General features: G+C 45.4%; 1 protein-coding gene and 1 pseudogene across 1 annotated transcript in view; one reads left to right on the forward strand and one right to left on the reverse strand.

Annotated features, from left to right (window-relative positions):
- The window catches only part of CREG2 (cellular repressor of E1A stimulated genes 2), a 40,966-nt gene that overhangs the window by 17,264 nt on the left and 5,235 nt on the right, over positions 1 to 18,467 (reverse strand). The window lies entirely within an intron of this gene.
- Positions 9,008 to 10,821, forward strand: LOC116534795 (annotated as a pseudogene).

Below are 18,467 nucleotides of genomic sequence, written 5' to 3' on the forward strand. Positions count from 1 at the left end.
TGGTGTCCCTGTTAAACAATGGGATCCAGAACTGCCCTCGAAACTCCAGCAGGAGGTGAGCAAGGTTGGGAAGGCGTCTCACCTCTACCACTCTCTACTCCAACCTCCTAGGGATGCTAACCACAATGGTTTCCTGATTCATCATCATAGGAAACCTGTCAAAGAAAGGAATGGTCTTTTGACATGACATCTTTCCCAACCAATATTGCCTGTAGGTGGTCACTTCTTCCTATTCTTAGGGCACAGAAGAAGCTTGTCTATTTTATTGTCTTGTTTTTAATTTAATTTTATTTTTATTTTACGGCATGCCAGTATAATGCCTCATACGGTCCTAGTTAATTTTTTCCCAGTTTTGTTCACCTTCTTGGCACCATTTTCCTGGTTATGACATTGACGTCTCTTGACAATTTTCTGTGTCTCCGAAATATGTATTTTTCCACGTCTCTCGCTGTATCAAGCTTCCAATCAGTTCAACCCCAGACTCCTTCCTCTGGCTCCCAGAACCCTTTCCCCCCACTTTTCAGGATATTGCAAAAGGTCAAGAAACCAGAAACCTCCTACATAGAGTTCAATAAAACCCACCCTACTAAGAGACCCTTTTGGTCATTCACCCAATTGTTCATTCATCCGCAGTTTCACATCCACCAAACAGAAATTAGACATAAGAGAAATAAACAAATATAAATTTGCCCAAGTTATTATTCCCCAGTTTACATTATTCCACCTTGTCTATGAGAATATGACCCTGCAAGTTTCTTCAAATGCCTCAGGGAAATCCACAATAGTTTCCTGACTCATCATCATAGGGAAACTATAAAAGAAAGGGATGGTCTTTTGACATGACATTCTTCCCAACCAATACTGCCTGTAGGTGGTCACTTCTTCTTAGGGCACAGAAACCATCTTTTCCAGAATCACTGTGTAAGTTGGGTTCACCCACAGATCCTCTCAACCTTTGATTTTTGAGACTCTGAATGATGCCTGACCATTTTCAGGCTGTTGATGTCTCTTTTACTCCTCAATTCAATGTTCCCATCCATGACGTCCCTAAGTTTCTCTGAATGAAATGCGTATTGTTCAGAAGCTTTGCACATACAGTTGGCCTTCCACGTCCATGGATTTTGCATCTGTGGATCCAAGCAACCATGGATTGAAAATATTTAGGAAAAAAAAGCTACAGTACAAAATAAAAAAATAATACAAATAGACCAGGCACAGTGGCTCACACTTGTAATCTCAGCACTTTGGAGACCAAGGCAGGCAGATTACCTGAGGTCAGGAGTTTGAGACCAGCCTGGCCAACATGGCAAAACCCCGTCTGTACTAAAAATGCAAAAATTATCCAGGTGTGGTGGCACGTACTTGCAATCCCAGCAATTTGAGAGGCTGAGGCAGGAGAATCGCTTGAACCCAGGAGGTGGAGTTTGCAGTGAGCCGAGATTGCACCACTGCACTCCAGCCTGGGAGACAGAGTGAGACTCTGTCTCACATAATAATAATGATACAAATAAGAAATCAATATAGTATAACTATTTATAGAACACTTAAATTGTATTAGGTATTATAAGTAATCTAGAGATGATTTAAAGTACACAGGAGGATGTGTGTAGGTTATATGCATCTATCCCGTTTTATATCAGGGACTTGAGCATCTGTGGATGTTGGCATCTTTTGGTGCAGAGGCTGGAGGAGGGTTTCTGGAACCAGTTGCCCATGGATACCAAGGGATGAATGTATGTGTGTAACTGGAAGAGTGGTCCATTACATTTCCTTCTCATCTTGGGCTGGAATTTTCTCTTATCCACTGTCAAATGTTGTGATTCAACAGACACTGACCAGCCACACACAAGAGACAAGACCAGAAAAGGGGGGATGTGGATCCACTTCCCGGACAGGAGAGGAGCAGGCGTGTTGAACGGTCCACTCAGTGCGGAGAGGCACTGTCTAGCACGACGGTTCAATGTATGAGCCCTTTCCTTTGAGCTTTCACATTTCTTTATAACTTTGACAGGCTGAGAATATATTAAAATTTATCTTCATCAACTGAATCTCACACGTGTTTGAGCCATTTCAATTTCTATATTTAAAACATTTATATTATAAATAAGTGCAATCATGACACCTCCAACATACCAAAGAGGGTCGTAGCATACATTAGAATAAATCACCACGTTTCTATCTCCACTTAGAATCCACTGAAACTGTTACATCCATCCTGCGGTAGATGGAATAACAGCTCCCCCAAAGATGTCCTGATCCCCCGATGCCAAAGGTGTCCTAATCCCCAGAGTATGTGAACGCAACTTCATATGGCAACAGGGACTTTGCCAATGTGATTAAGTTGGGGATCTTGAGAGGGAAAGATTATCCCGGATTATCCAGTGGGCCCGGTGCAAACAGGAGATCCTCCTAGGCAGAGGCAGAAGTCTCAAGTGAGCACTAATAGATGGAATGACAGAAGCAAGCCCTGAGAGTGAGGTAAGTAAGGGGCCAGGCGCCAAGGAATGCAAGTGGCCACTAGGAGCTGAAAAGGCAAGGAAATGGCTGCTCCTCTGGGCCTCCAGAAGGAAGCAGCTCTGCCGACACCTTAGTTTTAGTCTTGTGAGACTCTTTTCAGGCTTCTGCCCTTTAGAACTGTAAAAGAATACATCTGTGCTGTTCTAAAGCACAAAATCTGTGGCAATTTCTTACAGTAGCAATGGAGTAGAAATGAAAATGCCCTTCCTCAACACCCCCATGAATATTCCCACACTGTGCTCCGGGCCCTGCACTTGTTGAGGGCTGCAGAGAGCAAGAAAGACGTGGTCCTGGCCTTCAGCAAGCTGCACTCCAGCAGGAGACGCAGACACCAGACAGCTTGACACGCAATTAATGATTTCATCACCTGCTATTACAGCATGGAATCCTGAGGGGCAATGAAGTTCTGAGGGTCAATGAAGGCTGAACCCTAGAAAATGAGTGGGAATCAGATAAGGGGTAGGCAGGGAAAGCATGAGAGACAAAAGTGCTTTCCACCCTCTTGAATGGGATTAGTGTCTTATCATAAAAGAGGCCCCAGAGAGTTCCCTGGCCCCTTGCCCCATGTGAGGGCACAGCGAGAAGATGCCACCTATGATCCAGAGAGCAGGTGCTCACCCCAGACACTAAGTCTGCCTCAGCCTTGGCCTTCCACCCTCCAGAACTGTGGGAAGTAAGTTTCTTTTGTTTATAAGCCACCCAGTCTGTGGTATTTTGTTACTATTATTTGCACAGACTAAAAAAGAGCCAAAAAGCCACTGAGATCAGGAAAAAGACAAGGCGAGAGAGTGATTTCCGAGGCTAGAACCGTGCGGGGGTGGGCCATTTAGGCCTCACAGGACATGCCAAGATTTTAGAATTTTCTTCTAAGAGGAATGGGAAAGACTGAAGAGTTTTAAGCTGGACAGTAGAATGATGAGACAGGTGTTTTGAAAATATCCCTCTGGCTTTAGAACGGAGAATGGGTTGATCAAGGAAGACCAATCAGGAGAATCTGGAATACATTGAGTGACGCTGAGGGCTTGGGCTAGGGGGTGGAGAGAAGCAGTGGGCCAGGAGAGGCCTAGGAGATAGGGCAGGTGAGCCTTGCAGACCGGGTGTGGGTGTGGGGGGAGAAGGAGCCACAGCTGGCAGCTGGGTCTGCTCCAAACAGCCATGCAGACAGGGAGCCCAGGCAGAGGAGGCCTGTGGGGAGGAGAGGAGGCTGGGCTTGATGTGCCTAGGAAGCAGGTGGACTTGGGGTCTTGAGCTCAGATAAGTGGTCTCAACTGGGACTATACATTTGGGAGTCACTGGCACATATGGGTGGTGGCTTGAGAGTGGACTGGATAGAGCAGGAAGAGGTATAGACTGAGAAGACACCACTGGCTAATAAGAGCTTCTCTCTCTTCTCCAATCTTCTACAGGCCGATGACTTGTAGGGGATCTAGGACATGCAGCTTGAATGATGCTTATTTCCACCTGCGTGCATCTTATACCTTCTCCCTCCCCTCAAAGGCAGATGCTTTCTTCACATTTATCCATGACGGTGTTTAGCATGGCTCGTTACCCAGCAGATGCTTGGTGGGTATTTGTCCACACGAATGCTTTATTGGAAGAGATGGCCTGCATGGACCTGCGTGCATGCATTTAGAGCAAGTTTCATGTCTTGCCTCTATTTCAGTGCAAGCCTATTATGGACATGATATTAAAACAACTCAAATCAACTTAAAAAATACTTCCGCATTTGTGTTCTGCAGCTTCTGAATCAGTGCTTTCTGAAACGTGAATGGGGGTTCTCACTGCCTCTGGGATGCAGCTGATCCCACAGAGGAAGGGGATACAGTGAGTGACAGCCCTGCTCTGGAACCAGGTTGCCTGGGAGTGAATCTCAGCCCCATGAGGATTTAACCTGTGGATCCTTGTGCAAGTCCCTCACACCCTCTGTGCCTCAGTTTCCTCATCCTTAAAAAGGGGCTAACAAGTGGTACCTCTCTCTTGGGACTCTTGTAAGCAACACATGAGTTATTTCTATTACAATGTATATGATGTACTGTACTTCCCTTTATACACAGGAGGGGCACAGTGTAAATAGGGCACTATTGATTTCCATCTTTTTTTTCTGGTCTCTGCCATCCCAGTCCAGTGCAGAAGAAACATCTGTTACTGACCATACCTACCATTTTTTAGTACTGAGCATGTGCTCAAAACTTTACACACATTGAAACATTTTATCCCCACAGTGGACTTAGGGTACTATCTTCCCATTTAGGGTGAAGGAAATTGAGACTCAGACAAATTAAGTTGCTCAAAGCCAGGCAGATATTAATTGGAGGGCTTAGGACTCCAATCAGTGAGCCTCAAATCACAAGTCCTTTTCTCTCATGTCGTAATTGTCCTATTTAACTGTGCATCAAGAGTACCCTGGCTGTTCCTTGAAAGTGCAGATCCCAAGGCCCTTATGTTCAGAACTGCTGGAGCCCAGAATTGGTATTTTCAAGAGAATCAGGTGGCTCTCCTGGGCTCAGGCTGCCCCTCAGCAGGGTTTAGTCATACCACAGCCCAACAGACGGTTCCAGAATCAAGCCTGACAGGGTCAGGCTGGCCTCAGACCTGCTCCCAGGCCCTGAGCTAACAGCTGGGCTGAGACTGTGGGCTTCAAGGTCACCCCACGGCCCACTTGGCTCATCTTCAGGATCAGGTGATCCTCTGGGACTGAAGTGGAGCACCCTGGCAGCTCTCTGCCTGCTGAGGGTCTTGCTGCAGTGCTGACCTGATTGGAGGCCACCCTGAAACCACTTCTCAGATGCCTTCTGAGTTCCCTCTGCCATTTCCACAGACACTGCCAGGACCTGTCCTGGGCAGGCAGGTCTCTCGCTGCTCAGCCCTGGGTCACTATGCCTCAGCCTGGATGGCAGATGTCAGGAATAGACCCATGACCCCTCGTAGAGGCCTCCATAGACCAAAGGAACCTCAGGGGGTGCTCTGCTTTTTTCCTCTTTCTGTATCACAGCAGATCCAGGGGGTGCCCCCTAGTTTAATACGTGACATATGCTATGGAGTGACGCCCTTCCTGCATGGCATGTTCAATCGTCCTTTCCAGAAGCCTGCTAATCATCTCGTTAGAGATGCTCCACAAACAGTGCATTTTAAAAGGGACCTGCCTGCCATTTGAATGCATGATTCATTTAAAAGGAAAGAAGGTGACTACAGGGAGAGCAGAGGCCAGAGGGAAAGGGAGGCTGAGCCAGGATTGGAGCTGTCTGTGGAGACCATGCAGCAGAGAGCAGGGTGTGGTCATGAAGACTCACTACTGCACCGTCCATTTTCCTGTCTTGCTGTTCTCAGCCCCTCAGCCTCCTAGTCTGAATGGTGAAAGGCAGGAGTGCATGGCCAGGGCCCTTTTATAAATACTTCTAAGCACCCTGGAGTCTCATCTCATTTTATAGAGGGAGCTCTGCTGCTTTAAGGTCACATTGGCCAGCAGCCCCAGCGTGCGTTAGCTCTGCCCATGCTGCAGAGACCTCAAGGACAAACAAGCAGGAAGGAAGTGGCTTCAAACAAACCAAGATCAGCAAGGCTGTCCTAGAAAACCAGGGAAGGGTTCGGGATTTTCAGAGGGAGGAGCCTTGGATTGGGCAGTCCCAGGAGGCTGAGTCACAAGAGAGGAAGAAAATGAAATCCTTGGGAATAAATCACTAGGACTAGAAAACTGAGGTACAGTCTTAAGATGAGAAGAAAGAGGTAAAGAAGGGAAGGATACACCAAGGAGGAGCTTAGTGTCTTATTTTTGAAGGCCAGGTCAGGTTGGGCAGGCTGAGCTGGAGATGATGGGTAGATGGATGGACAGACATGCAGATGGGGTCTGAGGATGTCAAGGTGGGGGAAATTGCAGTCACGCTGTGGGACCCTACTCAACTCCTGTATTGTGGAGAGCCTTTGTATTAACTGTCAGGGGACTTCGTGTATGTGGTCACATGTTGGAGCTTGCTGTCTTGATTCAAATGATGGTGACAAATAAGCAGGGAGGCAAGAAGAGCTTGTGCCTTTAAGTGTTCATGCCTATGCATGCCTGGCCTATAGTAAGTGCTCAATAAATCTCATTTGAAGGAGAAATGTCTTATTTTCATCACAATATTTAACACGCTGTCTTGTACACGGTATGCTTAATTCATGTTGAACTGAATTTATTCTTAATATCTCTCTACCTTGTCTTTATATGTTTGGAGTAACAGCTTTTCCCAAATTCCTTTCAATTAATTGAAATCTTTTTTCATTTTTATACACTTTCTTGCCATTTCTACACACTAGATGACTTGGGTACACTTCTTTGTCATCTCAGGAATGTTACTTCCATTATTTGCTTGTCTGGTGGGGAAAGCCCAGCCTATAGGAGAGGAAGGACACTGACAGAAAGCATGGGCAATTGGAATGTCAGTATGGAATCCTCAGCAGTTTTCCTGCTTCTTCCAAGACAAAAGAAGAGAAAATTAGACAAAGGCACATAAGCACAATATTTGCAAGTCATATATCTAAAACGTCATATATACTTTTTCATATCTAGAAGATATAAAGAACTCTTACAACTCAACAATGAAGAGATAACCAAATTTAAAAATGGGTAAAGGGCTTAGACAGTTCCCTAAAGGAGACATACAAATGGCCAATAAGCACACAAAAGGATGCTCACCATCATTAGTCATGAGGGAAATGCAAATCAAAATCACATCAAGATACTACTTCACACCCACTAGGACAGCTATGATAAAAAAGACAGACAATAATAAGTGTTGGTAAGGACACAGGGAAATCACAACCCTCGTATATTTAGGAAAACAGCTGGGCAGTTCTTCAAAAAGTTAAACACAGTTACCATAAGACCAAGCCATTCCACTCCTGGGTATATACCAAAGTGAAGTGAAATCACATATCTGCACAAAAAGTTGTCCATGAATGCTCATAGCAGCATTACTTATGAGAGCCAAAACATGGAAACAAATGTTCATCAACTGATGATGAATCAATAAATAAAAATGGATAAATAAAATGTAGTAAATTCACACAATGGAATATTAGCCATAAAAAGGAATGAATTATAGACACATGCTACAATAAGATGAACCTTGAAAACATTATGCTAAGTGGAAGAAGTCAGCCATAGAAAGTCATATATTACATAATTCCATTTATATAATGTTCAGAATAGGCAAATCCACAGAGACAGAAAGAAGTTTAACGATTGCTAGGTGCTAAAAGTCCTGCAATAAAACCCTTATGTCCATCTTAAAAGCCCCGAAAGCTTTTTGGAGGATGTATATTTACGGGTGTCACATCCTCATCACTTATTTGTATCATTTCTGCTTAAGATGGAGTCATGGCTAACAGATAAATAAAACTTTGATAAGCTGGATGGGGACAGGTGGCCAGAAGACGGAGGAAAAGGGTAGTGTACTGACAGAGGAACTACAGGCATTAGTGAATTCATGTAATGGACAAGAACCACAGAGACAAACCTTAACAGGGTTGAAATAAAATTCGGGAGAAAGAAGTGCCTGCAGGTTACTATGAGATATGACCTCACAAACGACAGGCAGGTGAAAGAGAATATTTGAACACTGGCTCATCAAGCTTTTTCTTTGCAAAGTTCTCTGACTTTTCCTACACAGCTCTTTTATTTATTTTTATTTTTTATTTCTTTTGAGACAGTGTCTGCAATTTATTTCTTTTGAGACAGGGTCACCCAGGCTGGAGTGTAGTGGCACAATCGCAGCTCACTGCAGCTTTGGCCACCTAGGCTCAATGGATCCTCCCACTTCAGCTCCTGAGTGTGGGACTACAGATGTGCGCCACTACACCTGGCTAATTTTTTTTTTTTTTTTTTTTTTTTAGAGACAGAGTCTCGCTCTGTTGCCAGGCCCCAGGCTGGAGTGCAGTGGTGCGATCTTGGCTCACTGCAACCTCCGCCTCCCGGGTTCAAACAATTCTCCTGCCTCAGCCTCTCGAGTAGCTGGGACTACAGGTGCGCACCACCAAGCCCAGCTAATTTTTGTATTTTTAGTAGAGACGGGGTTTCACCATGTTGGCCAGGATGGTCTCGATCTCTTGATCCTGTGATCTGCCTGCCTCGGCCTCCCAAAGTGCTGGGATTACAGTCGTGAGTCACTGCCCCTGGCAGACAGCTCTTTTAAAAACTACTCAGGGCTGGACATGCCTGTAATCCCAGCACTTTGGGAGGCCAAGGTGGGCAGATCACTTGAGGCTCAGTAGTTCGAGACCAGCTTGGCCAACATGGTGAAACCCTACCTGTACTAAAAATACAAAATTGGCCAGACATGGTGTTGCCTGCCTGTGGGCCCACTAGTCGGAAGGCTGAGGCAGAAGAATAGCTTGAACCTGGGAGGCGGAGGTTGCAGTGAGCCATGATCACACCACTACACTCTATCCTGGGTGACAGAGTGAGACTGTCTCAAAAAAATAAAATAAAATAAAAAAATAAATAAAACCACTCAGGTTAATGTTAGTTCTAGGAATACAAGAAAGCACAGCAAAGGAGAAGAGGTAACATGAATCAGAACAGAGAGGAATTATTTAGACTTACATGTTCCTTTCAAAAGGAATGAACAGGATTCAGTGAAGAGCAATTGGATTCAGCTTCTAGATCCGATTAGGTCAGCCCTGGGCTTTGAAATGCACGTTCCATCTCAGGTGGACACAGACTCCAGACAGAGACAAATCTTGGCTCTTAGCAAGCCAGCTGCAGCAAGCAGGTGCCCACTGTGTGTTTGCTTGATCCAGCCCATCTAAAAATGACTGAATGAACAGAGTGCTTTCTAAACCCAGCTCTAGGGGAACAAATCTCAGGGCCTGCCTTTGGAGTTAGGTTGGTCTGAGGTTTTCATCTATCATTCGACAGTTTCTTCCTACAAGTATAGTCAAAAAGATGGAGGGGGAGGAGTGGCATTTGCATTTCCAGAATCTCTTTTTACTTTTCATAAAGAAGAAACAATTAAACTTGGTGCACACTAATTCAGTTGTTTGCACGAAGGGTTTATCTTGAACCAAGGACATAAAGGCAAACCAACCCTCCCGCTGACACCCTCCCCTCAGTTCCTCTGTTTCACAGACACAGCTCCTCCTCCTGCTGATGTGTCTGCAGCATAGAGAGCTGCCTATGAGACCGGGCAGGAATTTCGTCTGTGTCCCGGCACGCCACCCTGGCTGCTCCGGTGTGAGCAGTCCCTCTCTGGTGTGTGATTCCTCAGTGCTGATCTGCATCTTCAATATGTGCCCCTGCCAGCAAGTCGTTCTGAGGGATCCTGGTTTCTGAGAGGCTTCCATTCTAGGTCTCATCGAGGCCCATTGGGCTTCAATCCCTTCCATGGTCGGCACTCCCCTCAGAAACTAGATTCCTCTGCAAACTGGAATCTTTTCAGTTTGCAAAACCACACCAAGGCCTGGCCAATCAAAGGGCTCTGCCAAGAGCCACTGGTCATGGTGAGGCAGGGACACCTTCATCCCTGGGGAGTAAGAGGGGGTGTGACCCATGGCCACCTTTCATTAAGAGCCTTTGGAGGAAGAGGAAAAAGTACTCCTGGACCCTCCTTTCTTGATCATCAAACCAGTCTACCTACGAAAGTAGCATTTGTTCGAAACAGCAATAGGAATGTTTCAGGAGCCCTCAGGAACGAGGTGGCTGAGTGCCCTCTTTGGTGCCCAGGGAGGCCGAGCTCCGCCTCTCTGAACCCCAGTGGTCAGACCTGCTGACGCCTCAGCATTTTCTCAGGACCACCCTGCTCCAGGATGCGGTGGAGCGCAGCACATTCACCTGACACCGAGCCACCATTCTGGTTCCAAGGCGATGTCTCTCCACTGGACTAGCAAAAGGGCTGACAGTGTTTTGCTCCTGGGCCTGCTCCCAGCTGCTTATTTGAACTCTTCCCTCTCCACAGTCACTGGGGCCTTGGACAAGTTGTTGTTGACTGCGTTCAAGGGGGTGCATCAGAAAGCTGTCAAAGCAAGCCTTTCGGCACTTTCAGCTTTCAGCTTTGCTGGTCTGTGCTGTTCAACTGTCACGATATGGGCATCTGCAAAGCCGCTGCCATGCTGTGGAAGCTCTGACCATCTTGATGGAATACTTTAAACCCAGGCATTTATGCAGGCGAGGGACATCTGTCCATGTTATTGAAGGAAAGGGAAACTGGTGTCTGCCTCTTTGCCTCTGCTTTCTTGTGCCATTCACCTCACAATAAGGAGGAAAGAACAGAGAAGTCCATTGAACAGACATCTCTCAATCACGTGGTTATTTCCAGAATTTAATCTTTTTTTTTTTTTTTAAGACAGTGTGTCACTCTGTCACCCCGGCTGGAGTGCAGCGGCCCAATCTCGGCTCACTGTAACTTCCACCTCCTGGGTTCAAGCGATTCTCCTGCCTCAGCCTCCCAAGTAGCTGGGACTACCAGTGCACACCACCATGCCCAGCTGATTTTATTGTATTTTTATTAGAAATGTGGTTTCACCATGTTGGCCAGGTGGGTCTTGAACTCCTGACCTCAAGTAATTTGCCTGTTTGGCCTCCCAAATAGCTGGGAGTACAGGTGTGAGCCACTGTGCCCGGCACAGAATTTCATCTTTGAGGAAAAGGTTTGAGAAGAATCGTGTCCAAGAAATTGTGAGACTGAGGTCTGTATTCTGGTGGGGTTGCCTCCCAGCTTCTCACAAGACTTACAGTAAAACAACATAAAATGAGCTTTTGCTTTTTTTTTTTTTTTTTGAGACGGAGTTTCGCTCCTGTTGCCCAGGAATGAGTGCAATGGCGCGATCTCGGCTCACCACAACCTCCGCCTCCTGGGTTCAGGCAATTCTCCTGCTTCAGCCTCCTGAGTAGCTGGGATTACAGGCATGCGCCACCATGCCCAGCTGATTTTTTGTATTTTTAGTAGAGACAGGGTTTCACCATGTTGACCAGGATGGTCTCGATCTCTTGACCTCGTGATCCACCCGCCTCGGCCTCCCAAAGTGCTGGGATTACAGGCGTGAGCCACCACGCTTTTGCTTTTTAGTTTAATAATCTCTTAAAGAGAATCTGGCTTTGTTACTATCACATGATCAAATTTCTCCTCTATTTGCCTTGGGAATAATGGACAGAAGGAAATACTGTTAATTCATGAAGAAAAACTGCAGAAAATTAGACAGTGTTTAATTTTAGAAAACTTCCTTCTCTCGTCAGTAGACGCCAGCTACACTAGGGAAACTTTAAAATTAGCAAATGCTGATCGCTCATATCATGAATTTCTAAATCATAGGAAGAAAAGCTTGGAGAGCTTCTGAATATAGAGAAGTTCCATTTAAAGATTAGGCCCCCTTGGAGATGTATCAAAATATTATAAATTCTAAACTGAGACTTAATTCTCAAAGATGTTTTCCTTGTTCTAAAACAATCTGTCCACAAATATAAAACTCTAAGTGATAAATTGTTATTTTTCCCACTGTGGGAATCTCCGATGTGAAAATGTACTCTATGAAAAGAAATTGTTTAAATCACACAAACTGTTGTATAATAAAAATGTATTCTGTTTTTTTTTAAAAGAAGAAATGTTTTTATTTCAGGAAAAGCATCTGATAAACCTCTTTGGGTTTCATTTACATCCTGATCTTCAAATGAAAATTGATCCAATATGATCAGGGAGAATATCACCGCACGGACGAGTCCTCCCTCGTCCCAAGGGCTCGCTGCCCTGATTCACTAAGAAGGTGCAAACCTCTAACCCATGCTGTTCAAGGCTGCATGCTCTGTAAGGGAAGATATTACAGGGAAAGATACGTTTTTGGACAGCCTTTCTTTGTAAATCAATATTTATTGAATTTTCATAAAGTGAGTTTCTTGGTTGAGCATAAATTCATTTAGTTAAGGGGCACGTGTCCATGCTTACGTCATTGAGGGAGAGGGAAATGAAGAGCAGAGGGGGTTACTGATTGCCAGTGACTCTTTTAAACTAGACTCTTATTCTCCATTTGCCATTTTAACCTGAGCTGGGAAATAGATTCCCACCCCTAATTCATCTCATTAATTAAATGAAGGCATCACAGCACCCAGGAGTAAACAGAATAATTGGATAAAACAGACTTTAAATACACTAACAATTATTGGTCAAGACATGTTTGTAGGCTCTGGCTTGTTGGGTATAATGTCTGACAAGTGGAAAAGCCACTTTCCTTTCATGTTTTTTTTACGCTAATCTTTTAACATTTAAAAAATATTTAATTGTCAAATAAAGATTGAAAAGATTCAACATCTGCAATGTGACGATTTGATGTATATACAAATCACATTAATTCACACCTCCAACCTGTGCTGTACATTAGATCCCGAGAACATGTTTGTCTTCTAACTGAAATTCGGCACCCGGTAATCATCATTTCCCCATTCCCCCTTTCACCTTGTCCCTGGGCGAAAAGCCTTGTCTGCTTCTATGAGTTGACTTCTCTCGATTTCACATGTAAGTGAGATCACTCAGGATTTGTCTTTCTGTCAGACTGTAATCTTGACTCCATTTACAAATGACATAAGCCATCCTGACCTTAAATCACATTTCATTTTCTTTTTTGGAGACAGAGTCTTGCTTCGTCACCAAGCGCCAGGCTGGAGTGCAGTGGCACGACCTTGGCTCACTGTAACCTCTGCCTCCTGGGTTCCAGCAATTCTCCTGCCTTAACCTCCCGAGCAGCTGGGACTACAGGCGTGTGCCACCATACCCAGCTAATTTTTGTATTTTTAGTAGAGACAGGGTTTCACCATGTTGGCCAGGATGGTGTTGATCTCTTGACCTCGTGATCTGCCTGCCTCGGCCTCCCAAAGTGCTGGGATTACAGGCGTGAGCCACCGCGCCCGGCCTAAATCACATTTCTTAATATGCCTTTACTAGAAACCCAGGAAATGCATATAAGACCTAATTAATATCCTCATTATCTTAGAGTGATGTTAGCATCACTTGGATGCTGCTTCCCCTAAGGGGTTCTGGGGTAGGGACAAAGCTGTCCAGATAATAATGTGTCCCTCTCTCTCATCCTTGTCCTTCAAGCAGTTGAAAGTCACTCTTCTACTCTAAATTTATAGGAGTTCACACTTTATAACAGTCTATGTAGAAATCCATATACCAAATACATACCCTGATGGCTGTGCTCACCTATTCTGTCTCCACCATTCTTGGGGTATCCTACCTCCAGTCAACCATGGAGCCAGAAGGCCCTCAGATATCCTCCCCTCCCCTCTATGTCATACCAGTGAGAAAACTGATGTGCTAAACTGGCGGGGATTTCATTCTAGCCCAGCAACTTTGTTCCACAGAAATCACCAACCTAGTACTTTTCCAGCTGAAAGTCACATGCTACTTATCATCCAGTCAGATTCATCTTCCAAATTATCCCCTCCAAAAAGAAGGGCAGGGCAAATATGCCCGATTATTATGCCCTGGGATAACACCTAATCATTATGCCCTGGGCTGGGAGTCAGGACAAATGAGTTCAATTAAATCTAGGAACTTCAATGTGACATTTTGGGGAAAGTTAGGGGACCTGCGGATCAGGGAAACGAAAAGATCTGGAAAAATTCCCTAACAGGGTGTGATGAACTAGCCCAGGCTGAACTTGACAGATTCATTTAAAAACTCTTGAAGGTCCCTAGAAAGCTGTAAAATATGAAGAGATATTCATTCCTTTCATCATTCTCAAGATATTGCCTTCTCATGGCTGTGGTTAAGGAAATTACATCTGCTGGGTTTTTTTTTTCTTTTTCTTTGAGACAGAGCCACTCTGTCACCAGGCTGGAGTGCAGTGGCGCGATCTTGGCTCACTGCAACCTCCGACTCCCAGGTTCAAGCGATTCTCTTGCCTCAGCCTCCTGAATAGCTGGGATTATAGGTGCACGACACCACGCTCAGTTAATTTTTGTATTTTTAGCAGAGAAGGGTTTCACCATGTTGGCCAGGAAGGTCTCAATCTCTTGACCTCGTGATCCGTCCCCCTTAGCTTTCCAAAGTGCTGGGATTATAGGCGTGAGCCATCTCGCCTGGCTCTACTGGGCATTTTCTTCATTACATTTCCTGAGACTCTTGAGGCCATGGATACTCAATGTCCTTCACCTATTTTGACTTGGATCTAACTTTAAGACACAGTCCTGTTAATGGATCTAAATATCACTTTTGAGGGATATGACTTGTTAACCTACATGCGGGGATTACTAATGGAAAAGCATTTTCTTAGCTCCATGCCAAAGAACATATGTCAGCTTTGACTACAACAAGCTATCAGGTTAATGCTTTTAATTTGATAAAACTAGGTATAAATCAAATATTAAGTCAATCAGTTAAGAGGCAGACACTATTATTTATTCTTAGAGGGAAGCAGGTGCCTGGCTGTGAAGGACCTCCTAGACCATATTAAGGATTCTGCTGCTTTTCCTCAGGATCTGATGTGGATTTTAAGACAGTACCTCAGCTGCTGGAATAAGGATGAATTCAAGGTGATGAAGGGTGGATTGGGGAGGCCAAGTAGGGGCAACTGTAATATTTGCTCTTTTTTTTTTTTTTTTTTTTTTGAGATAGAGTTTTGCTCTTGTTGCCCAGGCTGGAATGCAATGGCATGATCTCGGCTCACTGCAACCTCCGCCTTCTAGGTTCAAGCAATTCCCTGCCTCAGCCTGCCGAGTAGCTAGGACTATAGGTGCCCGCCACCATGGCAAGCTAATTTTTGTATTTTTGGTAGAGATGGGGTTTCACCATCTTGGCCAGGCTGGTCTTGAATGCCTGACCTTGTGCTCCACCCGCCTCAGCCTCCCAAAGTGCTGGGATGACAGGTGTGAGCCACCCTGCCTGGCCAATATTTGCTCTTTTGAATACAGAACAGTTGAAATGTGTAAAAGCTTCTATCTATCTATCTACCTATCTATCTATCTATCTATCTATCTATCTATCTGTCTATCTATCTATTCATCTATCCATCCATCCATCATCTATGTATCTATTCATCCATCCATTCATCTATCTATTCATCATCCATCATCCTCTCCTAAGTCAGATTTTTATCTACCTATTCATCTATCTATTCATCCATCATCCATCTAACATCTATCTATTCATCCAATTCATCCATCTACCTCTCTATTCACCAATCCATCCATCATCTATTCATCCATCCATCATCCATCTATCTCTTATCTATAATCTATCTTCTATCAATTATCTACCTATTATCTATGTATAATCGATCTTTCCATTTATGTATCTTCTTATTAAATGCGTACACATTATAGACACAATTGTTGGCACCAAAGGGAGCTCTGACAGCCTCTCAATAGTCTCAGACTTGCTTTCCTCCCTCCCAAAGCCTAAGTTGTTCTTGCCCCAGTTGTTGGAGCAACTTGCTCCTGGGCTGTGTCCTTGGTGGAGTGGCACTCACCAGCCCATGCCAATGCAGAGTCTTCAGTAAATGGGGCTAACCTGATGAATGCAGAGGCAGGCTTGCCGCTGAAATGCCCCCTCTCCCAGAGATGCCCAGTGGTCTGTAGGAAATGACTGTGAAGGCACCCCCTTTCCTTTCTCAGAGGTCAGTGGCCTCCCGACTTCCTCCCTATCAGGACTTGTTTTACGGACCAGTAAAGCCTAGTTCTGGCTTTGTCTTCCCCCTTGGGATGAAAGAGGGATAACCCACGCCCTCCCCACTGCACAGACCAGCAGAGGAGTTGGGGCCCCCAGAAGGCGCCACATGGGATGGTAACAAATGCTGTTGCAAATTTTCCATACACAGGATGGAAGGTAGTTTTCACTTTTCTGAGTATGAGATACCTTCTGAAGCTGAGAGGATCAGGTGGCCTTGACCTTTCATTATCATCGTAAGACATGGACACCTTTTTGAATCTCCTCCCTCCTGTGGGAGATTCAAGCTGTGAAGCTCTGAAGCACCTGACGATGAGCTCTGCCTTTGCTGGTGACCTCTTCAGGCCCGGGGGCAGGCAGGAGGGGGCCCCCTGCTGGTACCTTGCCTGGCTGTCCTTCAAAACTCCTACAGGTGTTTGGGTAGCTGTGGACACTTCTACCAGATGCCTCGGTGGCCCTAGGCACCCCCTGCTGGGCTTGTTTATTCTTTTTCAATGCAGGCCGCATGACTTTGACTTGTTAAGTCCCTGTGTTCAACATTACCAAGATTCTGAAGGTGAAATCTAAAATGTAATGCTCTACCTGGAACGTGAATCTCACACAGGTGAGTCACGTCTGGGCTTACGCCAATTATGGGAAGTCGTAGACCCTAGGGTGACAGCAAAAGCCCCATTGCTGGGTAACCTTTGCATTGAAGTATGAGGCTTACTAAGGCAAAACTTGGTTTTATAGGTATTTATTTACATCATATTTCAATACTTCAGAAGCTTAACCAGTGTTGGGTGTTCAGCAGTTCTGAGAAACAGCTTTACAGGAAGATATAAACTAAGGGGTACCCATGAATGTGTCTCTTCCTTCCTCTCCCAGGACAGAGTAACAGGTGTGCTCCTGCCCTTGGCCCTGGGGTGCTCACCTCCAGCCATGAACTGCCTCACCCAGTGAGTTGGCGGGCTGCACAGGTGTTTGCGCATCCCACATGTGGCCTGGCATGAAGACCGTCCACATAGGTGGCTCTAGACCATGCAGGCAATCTTCCCCGGGGCTGAAGGAAGTCACCCTGAGACCCTCTCCCCTGTGAGGACCTCTCCTAAGTCAGATTTCTCACTGCTCCTAGCTCCAGCTTCTGTTGCCGTCTGCCTGGGGGTTGCCAGTTGACAAAACCTCCCCAAGCTGGAGTGCTGCTGCAGCTTTGTCCCAGGCACGTATTCTGTCGCCTGTCCCCAGAGCGGTTGTGCTCTGGGTTCTGGGAGCCACACGCTTCAGCAAGACTGCTTTCAGGATACCTGAATGAGGAAAGCCTGAGAAGCTTAGAAAGGTATCCTGGATTGGAAGGTGGAGGCAGGTGGATCACCTGAGGTCAGGAGTTCAAGACCAGCTTGGCCAATATGGCAAAACCCCATCTCTACTAAAAATATAAAAATTATCCAGGCGTGGTGGCAGGTGCCTATAAACCCAGCTACTTGGTAGGTTGAGGCAGGGAGAATTGCTTGAACCCGGGAGGTAGAGGTTCAAGGTTGCAGTGAACTGAGATCATGCCACTGCACACCAGGCTGGGAAACAAGAGTGAAACTCTGTCTTAAAAAAAACCAAAAAACAAAAAAAACATAATCCTAGAAATACACTTCTAGTAACAGCAAGCTTGATTGACGAAGAACAAGGAGAATATTCCATGACAAAGGAAACATTTCTTTTCCTGGCTTCTTGCTGTAACCTGGCGGGGAACAGGGTCAGCTGAAGTATCTCCACATGGTCTATCATGGCTGAAGGGAAACAATGGCTTACCCAGGCAGCACCTTGCTTGTATAGGTGCTTTGATTAGCCTCTGTAAGAACTAATATATTGTTTGGTTATTATGTTTTCTGTGCTGTGCATAAAGAAGAAGAGAATTTCAGAGGAGGGATGAGGCCTCTTGATTTTCTTTTCTTTCTTTTTTTTTTTTTTTTCTTTTTTTGAGATGGAGTCTCACTCTATTGCCCAGGTTGGAGTGTAAAGACACAATCTCAACTCATTGCAACATTGGCCTCCCAGATTCAAGAGATTCTCCTGCCTCAGCCTCCCGAGTAGCTGGGATTACAGACACCTGCCACCATGCCCGGCTCATTTTTGTATTTTAAGTAAAGACAGGGTTTCACCATATTGACCAGGCTGATCTAGAACTCCTGACCTTGTGATCCACCCGCCTCGGCCTCCCAAAGTGCTGGGATTACAGGTGTGAGTCACCGAGCCCTACCACGGCCTGTTGATTTTCTAAAGCATCACTACATTTAGGTGGAGTGGTTTAGGTCCTGGAGGTTAAAGGGCTCACCCCAGGCCACCCTGGGC

Source organism: Sapajus apella, unplaced genomic scaffold (genome assembly GCF_009761245.1).
Source record: "Sapajus apella isolate SASKATOON/1434 unplaced genomic scaffold, GSC_monkey_1.0 scaffold89, whole genome shotgun sequence".
Taxonomy (NCBI): Eukaryota; Metazoa; Chordata; class Mammalia; order Primates; family Cebidae; genus Sapajus; species Sapajus apella.